Source organism: Thalassophryne amazonica, chromosome 3, assembly GCF_902500255.1.
Source record: "Thalassophryne amazonica chromosome 3, fThaAma1.1, whole genome shotgun sequence".
Taxonomy (NCBI): domain Eukaryota; kingdom Metazoa; phylum Chordata; class Actinopteri; order Batrachoidiformes; family Batrachoididae; genus Thalassophryne; species Thalassophryne amazonica.
The window spans coordinates 111,281,647-111,302,388 of NC_047105.1; the positions used below are offsets into that span (position 1 = coordinate 111,281,647).

At 41.6% G+C, this 20,742-nt stretch overlaps 1 protein-coding gene across 4 annotated transcripts in view; it reads right to left on the bottom strand.

The window, feature by feature from the left end:
- The window catches only part of LOC117507435 (semaphorin-3F-like), a 301,103-nt gene extending 282,356 nt beyond the window's left edge, over positions 1-18,747 (bottom strand). For 3 of the 4 annotated variants that reach the window (XM_034167306.1, XM_034167308.1, XM_034167305.1), the window contains exon 1: positions 18,390-18,746. The gene's annotated coding sequence lies outside the window, so the exon portion shown is untranslated. Of the gene's footprint in view, positions 1-18,389 lie in introns of all 4 variants that reach the window. The other variant, XM_034167307.1, reaches the window with a different exon arrangement.
- Positions 18,748-20,742: the final 1,995 nt, after the last annotated feature.

The window sequence follows — 20,742 nt, forward strand, 5'->3', positions numbered from 1 at the left end:
TGGAGCTATGCAATCTCACAAAAACAGAGGCTCTCATTATTGTTATTATTACGATTTCATGTACCTGATGGACAGCTTCAGTTTACGCACTGGTGAAGCAAGTGCAGCTCATGCCAGAGAACCATCGTGTAAAACGGAAGATGAGACAAGAGTCCCAGTTAGTGACTTTAATCCGCACAAAGCTGACTCACGATTGACACCTTTAAATGGCTTTGAGGGGGGTTAATGAAGAAATTGGGGACCTGCCTCTTCTGAAAAGGAGCGAAGCAGAGAACCAGCAAAGCAATGGGTCGAAGCGCTGTTTTTCTGGTTCAAGCTTCAAGCAGAGCTGCTGCAGAAGCAGCATAGAGACAATGTAGAGAAATCATCATTTTCCCAATAAACATCCTCAAAAACAATGGCCACTCTGGCGTGATGTAAACTGAAGGACTGATAAGGGAATCGTTATGCAAAAAGGCAACTGATGTCGGTGGATCAAATCACTTCTTAACCAGACACCGAAATGTGTCGATCACAAAGTTTTTATTTTTTTACTGTTTCCACTCCACTTTCATTATGAAACAATGTCTTACTCATTATATTAATTGTAGTGTGCTTACCTTTGATTACAGCAGAGAAAATAAATTCAAAATTCCATAGTGAAACGCACATGGCACACGAACCTGATGTCTCGACTCTGTGCTCGAACCACACTTGTCAAACTGCTTCATTTGAGCCGAGCTTCGATTTCTGACCAGTCACGCCTTGTGTAACTAGTTTGTCCGCTTCGGTTTCATTCAAGAAATGGAGCTCATCACTTTCATTTTCACACTTTTTATATGTAAAATATATTTAAAAAACAGAAATAATGGAATATTAATTGTGACTTTTACAGAAAGCAGTCATAAAACGGAAGACTAGCATCTATGGTCTCTCAAAGCAACTGTTCATTTGACACAAAGCCATTCCAGCCATACCCAAGGATCCTCTGGAGGGATCTATAACTGAAGACATCCAGTTGTCACATTGTCATGGCAATGTCAAATCAAACTAAGTTAAAAACAAATGTGAAGCAAAGAGTTCACCAGTGACAAGAAGCCAAGTACCGTTTATGCTTAATGAGGGACTGACAGCACAAGGTACAGCGGTCTTAGAATCTAGATGTGCATGCAATGAAAATTATTTTCCTGTGTTCCTTGGTGCTGACTCGAGTGAAAGAAGCCTTTCTTCCATTTCTCTCCAAGTACTGAAAACACATTCCTCCTCCGTGACAGCACATACGTGCTGCTTTGTAATTATGGGTTCACCTAATGCCAGGTTATGGCTTGTCTTCACACTTACAAGAGAGACAAAAATTGGTGCAATCTAGAATAAAATTACAGTTAAAAATAAGGGAGAAACGATGACGAGTCTCACAGCAATGTAAATCTTTGGGAAATAAGTCATGATGAAAGCACCAGGGGTTCCAAGTAGAACACATGAAAAAGTTCCCCAAACAATACGGCAATGTTGATCATTACCTGTCCTCTTAATAAGAGACAGACACAGAAGCGCACCTCATCACAAAGATAACGAGCGTTTGATGTCCTCAGCATCATATTCAAAGCAGCTCACCCCACATATCCCTATCATTGCTCAAGTCCTGTAACTGGATCCCAGGACATTACAAAGCCAGCTGGTAAATATACTCCCTCCAGCGTGTCCTGGGTCTTCCCCAGGGCCTCATCCCGATTGGACATGCCTGGAAGCCCTCCCAAGGGAGACGACCAGGGGACATCAAAACCAGATGCCTGAATCACCTCAATGTGAACACGCCTTTCAATGTGAAGAAGCAGCAACTCTGGGAAAAGAAAGTTCAAAAATACCCTTTATGATGAACACAAGAAAGGATAGTTACCTTGCATGGATTAGGGAGCGTAAAGGGTCTGGTATGCAGTTCTACGGGCAGTGAGGGCAAATGTTTATAATATATATATATATATATATATATATACACACACACACACACACACACACTGCATCCAGAAAGAATTCACAGCACTTCACTTTTTTCACATTTTATGTTACAGCTTTATTCCAAAATGGAACAAATTCATCTTTTCACTCACAATTCTACTCACAACACCCCATAATGACAACATGAATAAAGTTTCTTTGAAATTTTTGCAAATTTATTAAGAATAATCTAAGAAATCACATGTGCACAAGTATTCACAGCCTTTGCTCAATACTTTGTTGATGCACCTTTGGCAGCAATTACAGTCTCAAGCCACAAGCTTGGCGCACCTATCTTTGGGCAGTTTTGCGTATTCCTCTTTGCAGCACCTCTCAAGCTCCATCAGGTTGGATGGGGAGCGTCGGTGCCCAGCCATTTTCAGATCTCTCCAGAGATGTTCAATGAGATGCAGGTCTGGGTTCTGGCTGAACCACTCAAGGACATTCACAGAGTTGTCCTGTGACCTCGACATTAGATATATTATGAGGACTACTTTCTTCCACCTGCAAAATATAGAGAAGATTTGTTCCATGCTGTCTATGGCTGATGCTGAGACCCTGATTCATGCATTTGTTTCTTCTAGATTAGACAACCACAATGTTCTATTTTTTGGTTTGCCGCAGTCCAGCATTAGGGGTCTCCGAAATTCAAAATTGTTGTCCCAGACTTTTGACAGGAAGCAGAAAGTTTGACCACGTTACACCCATTTTGGCATCTCTTCACTGGCTTCCTGTCCCTGTGAAATGAGATTTTAAGGTTCTGTTATTAACCTATAAAATTGTTCATGGACTGGCACCTCCTATTTAGTTGACCTAATTAAACCCTACGTACCAGCTTTGTGTTCTCAGGGTGCAGGACTACTTTGTGTCCCTAGGTTGAATAAAAAGTCGGCAGGTCACAGAGCTTTCTCTTATCGTGCCACTGTTCTGTGGAATGATCTCCCTGCATCAATAAAACAGTCAGAATCTGTGGAGACTTTCAAGTCCAGACTTAAGATGCACTTATTTTCCCTTTTGTGTGGCTAGCATACTGGCATAGTATGTTATTATGCTTTTTACTCTTTTAAATTCATTTTATTAGGAAGCTGAGCGTGCCACGACCTCAACTTTATATAAAGTCTGTTTTTTTTGTGTGTGTGTGTGAAGCTTAGGGCTAGTTGCCGGCGATCACCTTAGTATTTCTTCTGTTTTTCTTGTTGCTTAATGCTGACAAATTATACTGTATTTGTTATCTTTCTGATGCCGAATTCTGTTTTTTTTCCCCTCTGTTTGAGGTGCGGCTCCATCCAGAGATGGGCGTGGTGTCTGTTTCTAAAACCCTCCCATCCTGTGCACTGGCAAAATTTCCTGTATATTCGTTTTGTAAATTGTGTCAGTAGCATGGCCCAAGCAGAGGGTCGCCCCTTTGAGTGTGGTCTGTTTGAGGTTTCTTCCTCAAATCATCAGAGGGAGTTTTTCCTTACCACTGTCACCTGTGTGTTGCTCTTGGGGTTGGTAAGGTTAGAACTTACTTGTGCGAAGTGCCTTGGGGCAACTTTGTTGTGATTTGGTGCTATATAAATGAAATAAATTGAATTGAGAGTTGTCATCAAGCCACTCCTTTGAAATCTTGGCTGTGTGCTTACAGTCATTGTCCTGTTGAAAGATAAACCATCACCCCAGTGTGAGCTCAACAGCGCTCGGGAGCAGGTTTTCATCCAGGAGGTCTCTGTACATTACCGCATTAATCTTTCCTATCATTCCTGACTAGTCTCCCAGTTCCTGCCACTGAGAAAACTTCCCCACAGCATGATGCTGCCACCACTGTGCTTCACTGTAGGGATGGTGCCTGGTTTCCTCCAAACATAACACCTGGCATTCACACCAAAGAGGTCAATCTTTGTCTCATCATAATAGAGAATTTTGTTACTCATGGTCTGACAGTCCTTCAGGTGCCTTTTGGCAAACACCAGGCAGGCTGCCATGTGCCTTTAACTAAGGCGTGGCTTCTGTATGGCAACTCTACCATACAGGCCTGATTGGTGGATTGCTGCAGAGATGGTTGTACTTCTGGAAGGTTCTCCTCTCTCCATAGAGGAATGCTTTTTATTGAACCATTGGGTTCTTGGTCACCTCCTTGACTCGGGCCCTTCTCTCTCGCTCACTCAGTTTAGACGGGCGACCAGGTATAGAAAGAGTCCTGGTGGATCCGAACCTCTTCCATTTATGGATGATGGAGGCCACTGAGCTCAATGGGACCTTCAAAGTAGCAGAAATGTTTCTGTACCCTTCCCCAGATTTGTGCCTTGAGACAATCCTGTCTCGGACGTCTTTAGACAATTCCTTTGAATTCGTGTTTGGTTTGTTCTCTGACATGCACTGTTAACTGTGGGACCTTATATGTAGACAGGTGTGTGTCTTTCCACATCATGTCCAATCAACTGAGTTTACCCCAGGTGGACTCCAATTAAGCTGTAGAAACATCTTAAAGTGGAGATGACACTTCAAAAATTAGGGAAAAACTGATATAAATAGCAAAATATACATACAGTATAGTAAGTTGAAAGTGTTTTTATTCAGCTTCTCAAAAGTGGGTTTATTGGAAAGCGCGCTTGCAGCGCTCCTTCAGCGGTCACGTGATGCCGTGACATCACAGAATGTAGAGTCCCGTCTTTGTCTGTTCGATCGACAACAGGAACAGATGGACCTCAGCATGGACAGTGATGAGATCAAGAACTTTTCTGACTCCTCTTCAAGTGTGGATTATTTCTGACTCGGATCATGAGATTGTCACACCAGTGATTAGACCCTACAGATTGGACCTGTATTTTTCAGACGAACATTCAAACCAGGAGCATTCTGGCAGCAAAAATAATGGAGACGGTGTTTATGGTGGAGCCGAAGCAGAAGCAAGAGACGTGCCAATTCCGATGGATTTTGAAAGGCTGCAGAAAATGGAATGGTAAGGTAGGCTTTGATTTTTGTTGCTGCTGTTTATAACTATAATTACTGTATAGCATTTTCGATTCAAGCGTCTGTTTACTGCCTTTGTTATTGTTCCGGCGCCGTGATAGTTTAGCAACGACTTGCGGACCACCGTCATTACCTTCGGGTTTTTGCCGTTTTCGAGTGCCTGGCAATGCATTCATCCGTGTTTAGTTACGTTATTTTCATGAAAGAGTAGGAAATAAACGGCGAAGGTTTCGAAAAAGATCGCCAAAAACAACACTGAACGTGCCGGCGCTGTGTTTATGTGTTGGCGCTGTGTTTACGTGCTGGCGCTGTGTTTACGTGCCGGCGCCGTGTTTACTACGTAAGTTCCTTGACCATTTCAAGATTATTGTGAACATATTATTTGGGGTTGACATTTTATGTGTTCCTGTGAGCAGTGCGAGTACATGGAGACGGTAAAGGAAAGTGTCTGCTGTTGGGAGCAAATGCGTGTGTGCGAACGGAGCGAGTGGCAGCCGGACATTTCGTGCATCACACAACACCGTGGCTTTCGATCAATCAGCCTGGACTTGAAAAGGCTAAAACCTTTTGCCCTTGTGTTTGTGCAATATGCTGTGACACACACTGGTCAGGCATATCGACAAACAAGTCCCTGAGAGCTGTGTTTAATCAAAGTTTCTGCCGCTAAACAAAGTGTAAACCACGGCCGCCAGGCGCGCAAGCCGGTACGGTCTACACGTAGTGACGTATTTTAGGCTCAGCGGGAAGCTGATCACGGGGCGTGCACATTTTTCAGTGGCGGGACGTTCAAATGTTATATATAACGGGAGAACCGCGTACACTTTCCTAAAACGCTTAGGTTGACCGAATTATATAACCTTTGTTACATGTAATAAGACTATGTTGTCTTTAAGTGTCATATCCACTTTAAGGATGATCAGTGGAAACAGGATGCACCTGAGTTCAATTTTGAGCTTCATGGCAAGGCTGTGAATACTTATGTACATGTGGTTTCTTTGTTTTTTTTGTGTTTGTTTTTTATTAATTTGCAAAAAAAAAAAAAAAAATCACATTGTGAAAAAATAAATTTCATACATTTTGGCACAAGGGTGTAACATAAAATGTGGAAAAAGTGAAGCACTTTCTGAATGCACTGTGTAAATATATATATATATATATATATATATATATATATATATATATATATATATATATATATATATATATATATATATACACACACACACACACACACACACAAGGTGGGCCAAAAAATGTTACCCTTATTAAATTCTTGCTAGTTCCACAATAACTAACATACCTCTTTCATTTTCAGGTAAATCAAAGATAGATAGATTTTCAGCCCAAAGCATCAATGGATTCAACAACTCATTACACTGTGCAAGACAGAGTACAGACACAGGCATAATTTTCAACAAAATCGGCAAAAATTCAGGGGGGGATTTTCCCAGAAGAAATCCTTCTAGCAAACTCACAATCAGGCATCTCCTGGAAAAGTTCAGGGAAACAGGAAGTGTTGGGGATAAAAAAAAAAGGACACAGTAGCCGGCCACGGTCTGCAAGGACCGCCAGTAATATTGAGAATCACCAAGAAAATCAAAAAGATGTTTGTCACAAGAGACTGATCTGTCAAGGACAACTGTAAGACACATAATGCACAGAGGGAGAGATAGAGTCTACAGCAATGATCCACAAACAACAGAGGCTCTGAAGACAAACATTCATCAGGAAATTCTGAGAATTCCACTGGATGTGACCATGTTATCACAAATGTCGATGTGCACACAGCAAATGTGATTCATTGAAGAGGCGCATGGATTGAGCACGTCATTAATTGTTGAACTGTGTTCAGAAATAGTGAAAAATATGAGACTATTAGTATCAAACAAATATGCCATGCTTTTGTGACATATTTTAAATTATTTTTTAGATTTAATTTTTTTTTTTTTTTTTTTTAAGTATTCACACTTAAAAACGTGCTATACATTCAGAATGGGTAACATATTTTGGCCCACTCTGTACTATATATATAAACATACAGTTGTGCTCAAGCATTTTTTTTACCCTGGCAGAACTTTTGTTTTTTTGGCCATTTTTCAGAGAATATGAATGATAAAACAAAACCTTTTTTCACTCATGGTTAGTGGTTGGGTGAAACCATTTATTGGCAAACAACTGTGTTTACTTTTTTTAAATCATAATGACAAATACAAACAGTATGACATTCTATGGAAAATTTGCATGGAGTAGACAGTTCTCAAAAGCTGGGTGACTGTGCAAGAAGGAGAAGAGTGAGGAAAGCCACCAAGACACCCAGACAACCCAGAAGAAATTTTAGGCCTTTGTGGCTGTGACTGGAGAAATGGTGCACAGTGTAATTTTTTTCATTTTGCATCACCAGTTATACAGCTTCATGATGAAGTGGTATAGAGGAGGATTTTCTTAGATAGAAGACCTAAAGGTTTAGCTACAAATTACCAGACGGTATATCTGAGATGTTTTGGTGAAAGTGAAAAGTGAAAGTGAAATGCTTCTCTGCTCTACTCCACTATGAAGCTAAAGCCCCTTTCACACCGGGGCTGCTCCCAGTTGCTCCCTGTGGCGTCATGATGACGCAGGAATTTCTGTGTCAGGTGCGCACAGCAGGGGGCAGAGAGGAGGTGAGAACATAGCCTGCAGGTTCTCTGCACAGAGAAGTCAGAGTGCACAGTTTGGCTGCAGACAGACTGTGCACTCAGACTTCTCTTCTGCTTGTTGTGCTGAGCTGCAGGGCTGCGCTCTGAGTTCTGTTATAGTTTATCTTTCCTCCCTTGACCGAGAGATGCACGCACGCGCGTGCATACGAACCATCCTTAAGCAAATGTGGAGATGTCTGGAGTTCTACTTGATGTTGACATGTCCTGGACTTATGTCCTTTTTAAACTGTGATAAGAGAGTCTGAGGAGAGAAAGAAATTAATGGCCCAGTCACACAGCACTTAACGAAGGGTGACGAAGCCCTGACGAAACAAGAAATCTGGACTTTCGTTGACTGTCGTTGGCATCGTTTAACCTTCACGCGTCGTTCCTGCAGCGGGCACTTCGTCAGGATTTTTAAAGTGTTGAAAAATTTGAACGAAGGGCAACGAAAACCTCAGTTCATCTGTGTTTCGTTTTGCTGTCGTTCTTGACATTTTTTAATCGTTTGTGTAGTTTTTGTAACGTTATTGTTTAATTTGACTTTGTTGGCGCAGCTGAACGTTTTCACACAGTGCAGAAACAGGTTTCTGAGCGCTGAGGCTGCTGCTGCGTTCATGTACATCGGAAATTACAGGGCAAACTCAGCCTGCTTGAAAGGACTTTTTTATCTGTGTGGGGGGGGGGGGCAGCTTCAATGGGCTCAGGCACATTATATAGTCCAGAATTAATCTTTTGTGTGGATATAATTAATTATTTTGCCACAAGCAACTGTTGAATTTGAAACAACGAAAAAGTTGTGTAACTTCCGACGGTACTTGAATGCAGCATCAGCAGCAGTAAGAGCTGCTCTGTACGCTTATTATTTTGCATTAAATATAACAATCTGAGTGTAGGAATGACAATCCAGTCCTTCTGTACATGTGGTAACAGGTAGATGAATCAAAATGATGATATAAAGAGCTGTTCTGGAAGGAAGAATGTGGATCAGTGATCAGCTGGTGGAAATAACTGCACGAATCAATGCGCGCGTTCACACGCACTGATTAATTTACTGCTCTGATATATTCAATCATCTTTACACTTATATTTATATTTATTCTCCCTTTTGACAGTTTTCTGTTATAAATCAATATATGTGGCTTAGAAAATACTGTGATACAGCAGTGACCACGGAACACTTTTTTTTTTTTAATTGGAGCACGGCGGATCGCGCAGAGTGTTGACAGACAGTGTGGATTCTGATGATGATGGAGACGATCCCTCTTTTGTTCTGGACAAGGAACCAGAGCAGGTGGTCCACTGACGTGCGCACAGATCTCCAGATTCTGTTTGCAGTTTCTCCAGGACTCAGGCGCTATGAGCTCCGTCCCAGCGCCGTACTGGAGCAGCAGTGGCTCCAGGCGCGTTTCGTCAACATCGTGAGCTTCGGTTTTGTTAAGTTCCTCTTTCGTCCCTTTTGCGCTCTTGCTTCGCAGACTGTTCAGTGATAAAAGCTCTTTCGTCCACCTTTTCTCAATGAATTGTGAGGTTTTTTTTACGTTTTTCCTTCGTTCAGGAATCGTCGTGTGCCGTGTGACTGGGCCATAACTGCCTGCAGACAATTGTTTTTCTTTTCTTTCCTCCTTTGACTGCGCGATGCACGCGTGCGCGAGCAAACCGTCAAGCAAATGTGGAGATGTCTGGAGTGCTACTTGATGTTAACATGTCCTGTCTCAGGACTTATGTCCTTTTTTGTCCTTTTTTTAACCGTGATGTGAGACTTTGAGCAGAGAACAAGGAAATAATGCCTGCAGCCAGACTTTTTTTTTAATTGTTCACAAGTGCGCGTGAACGAATGGCCATGAGTGGACTAGAGATGTCCGGACTTTTTACTGGATATTTCTGGCAATCAGTCTGCATTTTTTTCTTCAGCATGTAGTTTTTACTGCATTAAGTACACGGTATAACAACAATCCTGCATGATTTATACTGCGGGAACAATGGAACACAGCAGGAATCATAGATTGGCTTCGAGTCACGCCGGGTAACGCGTCTTTGCTCCGAATTACGCCTCTTTGCCCCGACTTGCGCTGGAACCACTTCCTTTCTGCGTCGAGCATAGGACGCCAAAAAATGAAACAGGTTTAATTTTTCGGCGCCCGACTTGCTTCCTCCTTTGCGCCCCTCGCGCTGTTGTGGCGCCGAGCTGCATCATCTCGGCACTGAGTTGCTTCCACGCGGCGTCGTCATAATGACGCACGGCGCAACTGGGAGCAACCGGGAGCAGCCCCGGTGTGAAAGGGGCTTAAGAGTGATAATGCAAAATGCAAAATTTGCACTTCCTCCAAAGGTCATGGGGGGAGGGGGGTGGAGTCTATCCCAGCAGTCATAGGGTGTGAGGTTGGGTACACCCTGGACAGACAAACACATACACACACACACACACACACACACTCAAGTTTCCAATTCATCTAACCTGCATGTCTTTGGATGTGGGAGGTCGACGGAGCACTGGAGAGAACCCACACGAACACGGCTAGAACATGCAAACTCCACAACGAAAGGCCACAGGTGGGAATCAATCCCATCACCTTCTTGCTGTGAGGCAACAGTGCTAACCACTAAGCCACCGTGGTGCCACTGCGTCATGTGCGTGTACACAAACACACACACAAAATCATTTCGGGAATCATAACAAAAAAATTGGCAACCAATCAGATATAATTGTATGTAGGTAATCAGATATAGAATAGATGGTAACAGAAATCGAAAGAATTGTAATTACATGTGAATTTTGGCTATAAAAAAAGAATTGGTAATGAGAGATGGCCATTTGTGGATTTTCTCCCTCATCTCCTACTCTAAGCTCTGCCATACTCGTGTCATGATTGATTGAACTGAACTCTCAAGAATGCGGTTATGCACACAGTTTTACAGACACTCATCATGGACATAATGTTCAAAGTGCTTTCAATGATTTTTCTGACTTGTTCTTTTTCTGGGGCACAATAATTTTACAATATACAACTTTAATAGGGAAAAAAGGGCACAAATTTCAATTTATTTTGGTTAAAATCAACACAGGATCAAACGATATACATACTGTGTAAACATATACATACTGTGTAAAAAAATATACAAACACCCATTTATTAGACTGTTAATTCAGTGGTGCTAAAAGTTGTATAATGGCTTCACTTGCCAAAGCCTTTTAACTTTCTATTAGTGATCATAATTGACTCCAGCCGACAACTTCTCTGTGCCAACATATAAAGGCTTTGTTTGACAGCACTTACTGGATTACCCAACACACAGCACAAAGGGAAAGTCCAAATAGTTCATGGCAAATCTGAGTAAGAGGATCCTGTTATATGTACTGGAGACTTTTCTGAACAACTGCAGATTCCAAGCTCATCGGTTCAAACATCTTTTCGTACATACCTCGATACAAGTTGTTAGGAGGTGTTGCCACCCAACAACAAAGTCTGGAAGCAGACCCAAAGTGTCACCGTCAACAGCTTGTTATGACGCCTCACGGAGCGGCTGACCGATCGGTTGTTATGACGCCTCACGGAGCGGCTGACCGATCGGTTGTTATGACGCCTCACGGAGCGGCTGACCGATCAATTGTTATGACGCCTCATGGAGCGGCTGACCGATCGAAGCTGGATGCTGGTTAAATGATGTCTCAGAAAGTCAACATAAGTCCAGATTTCTTGTTTCATTTTGGCTTCGGTGTCCTTTGTTAGTGCCGTGTGACCGGGGCTTTACATTCGTTGCTAGGAAAGTTCAACGACCAAAATACCAACAATGAGGGTGCAATGAACATGTTTTCACTATTATTTGATTTCTTTGTGCGACTGACATCATTATTCAAGCATTCAAAAGGCTATTCCTACCCCCACACAACTCCAACTACACACAAGAAAGTTTGTTGACAGATCTTGTTGAATGAAACCGCGTCTCCCTAAAGCCGTGGTCACAACCCGCCGTACTTGCACGTGCATGCAGTCTACTTGCAAAAACGTGGGCTAAATTTGGAGATCCGTACATCGTAAGTACTGCCTCAGTACGAATTTAGGAGCACGCAGACACATGCAGACACGCCGTAGAGGTTTTAGTGCATGCAGAACTTTCACTGCGGTCAGGCTGCGGATTCACCAGCAGTACAGATGACGCACATTGTGAGTACTGCCTCCGTACGGATTCAAAGCGGCACATTTTCATTCAATTACTATTGAATTAGTACGTAGGCAGTACGGATTACGGCACTCACCACATACTATGGAGGCCGACAGACTTGCATGCACAACACAGCTTCTCACTTGAACTTGGACTTTATTTCCAAACGTCAACAACACACACTCCACAGCTTCAGTCTGTTAACTAGCTGTAACTTTTCGAGGCAAATAAACACTCGTACAACTTAGCGCTGCAGGCTGGACATGCTCATGCATCGCCGACGGCGAAAAACACCTGCCGCTCCGGTCCCGCTCATAAAAAAGAAAAGCGACCCCACACACACACACATTGCTTTATTGTCAACTCTCTTTATCGTTACACTCCTAGAGACGTGCGTTGAACGTACTCCCTCCCTCCTCTTGCTACTGCCTCCGTACATTTTCACAAAAATGTAGTGGCCGTGGCATCCGCAGAAAACGTACGGCGAAAAAAAAAACGCACGGTGGGTTGTGACCGGGGCTTAACCGGACAGAGTTGTGACATCATCATGCATGCGCATAGGCACTGCTCTATCGCAACTTGAAAATCATTCATTACAAGCAGCTGCAATACCACTGTCACTGTCTGTAGTCAGGATTTACATTAACATGGATTGAGAGGCTGCCATAAAATGGATTGCATTTATATAGCGCTTTTCCATCTGCATCAGACATACAAGTGCTGCCATACAAGGCCCTCACAACACACCAGGAGCAAATGGGGATTAAAGACCTTGCCCAAGGGCCCTTAGTGATTTTCCAGTCAGGCTGGGATTTGAATTGAGGATCTTCTGGTCTCAAGCCCAACGCCTTAACCACTAGACCATCACCTCTGCCATCCAAGAAAGAAGCACCTGCTCCAAAACTGACACCTTCAAATGCAACTCTGCAGCTGATCACATGGACAAAGAAGAAACCCTTCTGAAGGAATGTTTTGTGGTCAAACAAGACAAATATTGAGCTGTTTGGCCACAATGACCAGTCATATATTTAGAAGAGCAAAGGTGGGACAATCAGCCCCAAGAACATGGTACCAACTGTTCAGCATGACGGTGGTACCACTTCATTTTAACTTTGCATTGCATCGCACATAGTGGATATAATTATGAAGAAGGAGGACAACCTCAGAATCCTCTAGTAAAACCTCAATCAGGTAGCTGAAACCTGGATATAATTGTGTGTTCCCAAAGGAACACATATCAAAGTTGTGTTGTGGAATGGATAAAGCAACAATGGTTTCCCCCAAACTGTGGTCTTCCCCAAATCCTCAACCCTATGAAAAATGTGTGCCCTGTGTTTAAAAGGTGGGTCCATGACAGGAAGCCAACAAATTTAATTGAACTGTACCAATTTTGCCAAGAAGAGCAGTCAAATACCCAACCAGAATTCTGACAGAAGCTTGGTGATGGCTACTAAGTTTCTGGTAAAGGTGAAACTTATTAAAGCAGGGCAGCATCACTCCCCACTCCTGGCCAATTTTCACCTTGCTCCAAAAAAATAGCTTAGTGTTCACTCCAAAACAGAAAACAATCTGCATTAGTGGACTATATTTAAATTTTGGCTTAAACTATAACCTGGCATCAAAATAACTGAGCAGCAAAATCATCATTCAAACAGAAATTATTTATTTCAGGAGGTACTCATGAAAAAAGCCATCTGTAATATTAAAGTGAGATGCCTGGTGTGTGAGTCTGGTATCACTCCAGAATGCAAAAGTGGAGTGAGATGTGTTTCAGGCTTGATGTTTCAGTTTCTCCTAATATTGCACCACCCTACAATCAAAATTTGCCCTCTCCATTCCACTCTCTGCTCACTCCCCTCACATTTTGCTAAATATTTCCCCATTTTGTGGATCATGCTGTGTCCCGGCATCATGATTTTTTTAAACATGTTTAAAACTTACAAACTTACTCACAGTGTTCTACAATACTACTTTGGCCGCAGATTAGACCCATTTGCAGTCCCTGATTAGATATTGGTATTTTTTTTTACAAAACGTACACAATCAATTGTCAAATATCAGCAATGGGAAACTGGTTTAAGGGACATTACCTACCTATCAGGTGTACTGTATACATATTTTTGACCCTGTAAGTAAAATTATGACACTTTGCTGGTTTCAGAAAACCCTGAATAAAATAAAACATGCATAAAATTCTTATTTTTCAATTCATAATGTGTTATACAATCAAGAAATCAGACAGCCCAGCATTGCCATGACATCTGACTACAGCTGTGTGTGAAACTTTACACCAACTCTATACCTTTTATCTGCTGACTTGTTAATATAATACTGAGACAATAACAGGCTAAGACATAGTAAAACACCTCTGCAGCCAATTCTGCACTGGAATTCCTACACTGTTCACCTGATTTGGATTTAAATTCCACCAAATTACATCTGACTGTCTTCACTATGAGCGCACATTCTGCAGTTGGTTGTAACTCAAACATGCTGTAAGCCACAGCTATTTAAGCAGAACGAAAAAAAAAAAACTGATAGAACGACTGTAATATTACTGAAGACCGATCTGGACATGATCGTTTTTTGTCATCACGTCTCTCATATTCAATGATACTTGCCAAAATCTTGGGACTCATTGTATTTGGTTACAGCTGTCAAAATATGTGATGACGTAATTGATAGATCTGCAAGATCACTTTAGGATTCTGATGAGTCACAGTATTTGATGAAAAAGTCCATTTCACCCGACCGTGTCTCCAACTTCCACATCCTACTGTGGTGTCTGAATTTTCATAAGGTCTGATTTTTTTTCACACCTCTCTGGTTGCAGAACGCCTGCCTTAGTTCTCTGAATACACAATGCTTTCTCCACATTATCCAAAGCTCCTTGCTGCATCACACCCTAGACAGAAGACTTTTGGACTGTACAGGTTTCTAATATGTTGTGGAGTCTTCAGTTGGGCCAAGGAGTGTCCAGACTCAGCTCTAGTGAATTTTTGAGCACAACCACCTGTTTAAACCTCAACTATTTACTGACAATTTATTAAGCATCCATGTGTTTGTTCTCAGGCTGAGGCCAACTCCTTCACACAAGCAGACAAAGTCAAACAGGAAACATCTCAAACAGGAAAGGTTATACAAATGGAAGCCTATAATATGAGTGAGGCTGAGGCCACAAAGCCCGAGCACAGCTCACTACGTACATCTGTTAGCACATATCAAATCCACAGACTATGACACTCAAACTCCATGGTTAACTGGAAGCAAAAAAATGGAAGCAAAACTTGTTTCTAGTTGTTCAATTTACTGGGGAATTAGAACTCAAAATGCCTTATGGCACGTGCCCAACTTCGGGTGTTGTGGTGTCCTGCAACAAAAATTACCTCAAATGGGTGTTTCTGATCTCATTCACCAGTTGGCGCCAAGTCAGCATTGACTTTGTCTGAACATTTGTGGAACTCCTGAAGATGTTTCGCAAAGTCTTTCAAAAGTCTAAGAAATTTTGAAATCCCAGAGCATCGGTTGGTTAACTTTCTTTACATCTTCCAGGTCTCATGTCTTAAAATACACTGATCAAAGCATATTAGAAATGAGAATTTTAGTGTAATGTGAAATGCTAGTGTTGCAATCAAGCTTATTGCTGCAACTAAACTTAATTAATGAGCCAAAGGTTCTCTCCAAACGTAGGCCATGCTTATTCATGTTAAGAATATTGCTGCAAGCAGTGATGAGGAGGCAAAGCAGCGCCACCTAGAGGTTAAATAACCCCAACTATTTGAGCTTCCTCACAAAGGTGTCTCAAGCCTACACACTATATTTTGTTTTTATGAGGGCAGACCGATATAGCTGTCAGCCAATAATATCAGCCAATATGAGCCTTCCACCAACATATTGATATCGGTGTTATCTTTGTAGATATGAAAACACTTATTTTATTAAATAAACAATAGTGGTTGAACTCTGTGTGATTACACAGTTTATTGAGCAGAGGGTGCTCAGACTGCATTGTCTATAATGCTGTTCAGGATGGCTGGGACTCCCATCAACCCTTGGTCACTCCACAAAAGATAAAGGCAAAGTGATCAACCGATATTCATTTTCAATCAGAGTGGGTGTTTTACAGTGGAAAGAGACAAGTGACTGCTGTGCCATGAGGTAGCCAGGACCAAAATGGATGAAAAGTCTATTTTATGCAAATGCTGAATGATGCGACTCAAACGACATGCCAATCCAAGTAAAGACACTGTTTGTTTGTTGCTTGTTAGTCATATTTCTAAAACATCAAGCCTCAAGTACATTTTTTTCATCAAAAGGGTTTGATAATAAAATGTTGATATACTTATATCATTTTGATACGTCAAAAAGTTGGGGTCACTTCCTATTTGATGACTTTGCCACCAACTTAATTTGGCTGTGACGGATGAAAACTTTGAGAAAGGCAGGATGGATCCATGCATCCATATTGTTTACAATAAATTGTGACACAAACTGCTGAATGTCATCAGTAGAAATGAAGACTCATTAGACCAGGTAAATATTATTTCGGTCTTCTGTTATCCACAATTTGTTGAGGTCCACTGATGCCACACTTCCTGTCCTTTAAGGGACAGTAAGCCGCTGTGGTCTTCTGCTGCTGAAGTCACTCTGCTGCAAGGCTCAAAGATGCTTTTCTGCACATCTCGGTTGTAGCAAGTTCTTATTACGTCAGTTTAGGATGTAATAAAATCATCAGAATTTGTCTGTCTTTTAGCAGGGTTACGTCAAAACTACTGGACAGGATTTGATGATATTTTTTTTAACCACAGATAGATATTAGGCAATGGAAGAACCCATTAAATTTTGGAGATGACCTGGAACCGGATTCAGATCCTGGATCAAGATTTCTCTTTATATAGGCTTTGAAGGACTACATCAAAATTACTTCATGGATTCTCACCGAATTTGCACCACCGATAGATATTAGGGCATGGAAGACTCCACTGAATTTTGGAGGTGATCCAGATCTGGATCCAGAGCGGCGGATGTCAGAAATCTCAGCTTTCTCTTGTTTGTGTCATTTTTGCCTTTCTGACAGCTTACACCATTCTGTCTATTTATCTCTGATCTCTGCCATCAACAATTCAGAAACATGACTCAATAATGAATGTTTCTCCTGTTTTGGACCTTTTCCTGTAGAACCTGGAAATGATTGTGTATGAATTTCACAGTGGATCAGCAGTTTGTGGGAAAAGTCAAAGCGACCCTTCTGGCTTACAGATCCTCTGGACCGTGTGTACACACCTAAACACATCTGTGATTTGACATTGAACAGCAACCCGCATAAAATGTTCAGTGAGGGTAGTTTTTCATTTATTTAAAATGCAGCAGATTAGATTTTTTTTTTTTACTTTGATGCATAGGCTAAAAGGAGGGAAAATGTTCAGGTTAATACATTTCTGTTTTACAAATTTATTTTGTGTGAGGTGAAGTTGGAGTGAAACCAAGTGATAAACATTTAAGAGCAGGTAGGTGGATTTATTTAATTGTTGAAATGAAATATAGTGAAATTTCACTATTGTTTTTATTTATTTTATTGGATTCATGCAACAGATGCATTGGTTTTTTTTTTCCAAAGTGTAACTGAGACAGTTGTGTTATTTCAATGAAATAATGTGTTTTGGCAGGTTAATGCAAAAGCTTTTTGTTAACACAACAGACCCTTTGTCCCTTTAATTTACTGTGTTCGGCTGGAAGCCAGACTTGTTTTCATGAAAGTATTGACAGAAAAATTTCCACGACCTCTGGTGACTGCACACCACAATGGCAACAGTCACCAAAAGTTAACATTTTTAAACTTTTACACAGCAACAGGGACAAATATGACAACACCTTATAGGGGTTACTTAACAGAGTTGTGTCAAACCAGTTGACTTAACTTTATGAAGCAACCACCCCAACACAGAAAAAATAACAGAGTGAACTACATAACAGCAGGCAAGAAGGCAAAGTCTGATTTATTATTATTATTAAGAACATCTGATTTGTTAATTGACCAAATAATCCAGTTGTGATAATATAACAACATTAATTTTAAATTAAATGCTGCATTAATCGTCATGTTCCAACAGAAATCCAGTCGAAAGCCAGAAAGCAGGTTCAATCTGTGGACAATAAAGGACCCACTTCCACTTTATGACGTCTAAAACAGACACACACACGTATATATATATATATATATATATATATATATAGACACAACTATTCCATTCCACAATACCAAGACCAAACGAGCACATTCAGTTGAGACAAACATCCAGTATGAATTTATAGCATAAATATGATGTCAGCAGGTACAAAATTTACATATATATATATATATATATAACAACGAGAAAAGCACACATTATTTAACATGTTGAAAGATTGGCTGTGTGCACATGCACAAACACAGGGCACAGCAACAATTTTAAAAGTGGTTATACTGTAAGGATATACACATATTGAACCAAAAGTTCACTAACGTTGTATTTTATCATATTTAAAAAATAAAATGGAAGAAAATGTGAAAATAGGAGCTGAAAACAGCATAACGGATCCATTCATTCCAGCAATAATTACGCACGCCTCAGGGCAGAGTCCTACCTCGTTCTTCCAGCCGCTCCGATAAATGTTCACATCCAAACTTTGCCGTAATTTAAGAAAGAATTCCAACAGTTTGCCCACTTTCCTCTCAGATGAAATCAGTGTTAAAACACACAACAACAAAACAAAGTTCAGAGAAGCAGAGCAGATCCTTCACAGTCTGGACCAGCGCGCGTCAGTGCGCGCTGCAAACAGAAAAACAACCCAGTGCAGTTAAATATCAAAGAAAACGCGTCTCTGCTTCATTCTCCTGACTGTTCCACGGTCACGGCGGGCATCTCGTGGGAAGAAAAAAAAATAATAAGGCAAGAAGTCCCTGACGTGAAAGAGGTCCGAGCGCGCAGCACGCGTGTGGAAAGTGCGCTCCTGACTGTGGGCAGGCACGGCCACAGCAGGTGGATGAAGCGACCCACGTGTTTAAAACACACCCACGGGGCGGGCAGCAAAGCGCCGGGCCGCCCATCAAAACGCGCACTGGCACACAGAGAGATGTGTGTGTGTGTGTGTGTGTGTGTGTGTGTGTGTGTGTGTGTGTGTGTGTGTGTGTGTGTGTGTGTGTGTGTGTGTGTATTCACAGTGCTGCAATTTTTCCAGATTTTATGTTACAGCCTTACACAAAAATGAAATTCATGTTTTTCCTGAAAAATTCTACATACAATACCCCATAATGACAATGTGAAAAAAATTATTTTAGATTTTTGTAAATTTATTAAAGAAATCACATGTACCTAAGTATTCACAGCTTATGCCATTAAGCAAAAATTAAGCTCAGGTGCATTCTGTTTCCACTGATCATCCTTGAGATGTTTCTACGGCTTACCTGGAGTCCACCTGGGGTAAATTATGTTGATTGGACATGATTTGGAAAGACGCATGTCTACATATACGAAGGTCCCACAGTTGACAGTGGATGTCAAAGCACAAACCAAACATGAAGTCAAAGGAATTGTCTGTAGACCTCTGAGACAATCCTGTCTCAGAGGTCTACAGACAATTCAGGCATGTATGGTAGAGTGGCCAGACAGAAGCCACTCCTTAGTAAAAGACACATGGTAAAAGGCGGCCGTCTGGAGTTTGCCAAAAGGCACCCGAAGGACTCTCAGACCATGAGAAACAAAATTGTCTGGTCTGATCGGACAAAGAATGAACTCTTTGGCATGAATGTCAGGCATTACGTTTGGAGGAAACCAGGCACCATCCCTACAGTGAGGCATCGTGGCGGCAGCATCATGCTGTGGGATTGTTTTTCAGTGGCAGGAACTGGGAGACTAGACAGGATTGAGGGAAACATGAATGCAGCAATGTACAGAAAACCTGCTCCAAAGTGCTCTTGACCTCAGACTTGGGGGACGATTCATCTTTCAGCAGGACAATAACCCTAAGCACACAGCCAAGATATCAAAAGAGTGGCTTCAGGACAGCTCTGAGAATGTCCTCGAGTGGCCAAGCCAGAGCCCAGACCTGAATCCGATTGAACATTTCTGGAGAGATCTGAAAATGGCTGTACACCGACGCTCGTTGTCCAACCTGATGGAACTTGAGAGGCCCTGCAAAGAGGAATGGACAAATCTGCCCAAAGATAGGCACATCCAGCTTGTAGCATCATATTCAAGAAGACTTGACACTGTAATTTTTGCCTTTTTTATGTCCTAGGCTCTGGTGCACTGATAGTTCACCTCCTCTTCCCCAACCTATCTAATCAAAAATGTGGAAAAAGTGAAATACTTTCTGGATGCACTGTGTATATACAGTGAGGAAAATAAGTATTTGAACACCCTGCAATTTTGCAAGTTCTCCTACTTAGAAATCATGGAGGGGTCTGAAATTTTCATCTTAGGTGCATGTCCACTGTAAGAGACATAATCTAAAAGAAAAAAAAATCCGGAAATCACAATGTATGATTTTTTAAATAATTTATTTGTATGTTACTGCTGCAAATAAGTATTTGAACACCTGTGAAAATCAATGTTAATATTTGGTACAGTAGCCTTTGTTTGCAATTACAGAGGTCAAATGTTTCCTGTAGTTTTTCACCAGGTTTGCACACACTGCAGCAGGGAATTTGGTCCACTCCTCCATACAGATCTTCTCCAAATCTTTCACGTTTGGAGTTTCAGCTCCCTCCAAAGATTTTCTATTGAGTTCAGGTCTGGAGACTGGCCAGGCCACTCCAGGACCTTGAAATGCTTCTTACGGAGCCCCTCCTTAGTTGCCCTGACTGTGTGTTTGGTGTCATTTTCATGGTGGAAGACCCAGCCATGACCTATCTTCAATGCTCTTACTGAGGGAAGGAGGTTGTTTGCCAAAATCTCGCAATACATGACTACATCCATCCTCCCTTCAATACGGTGCA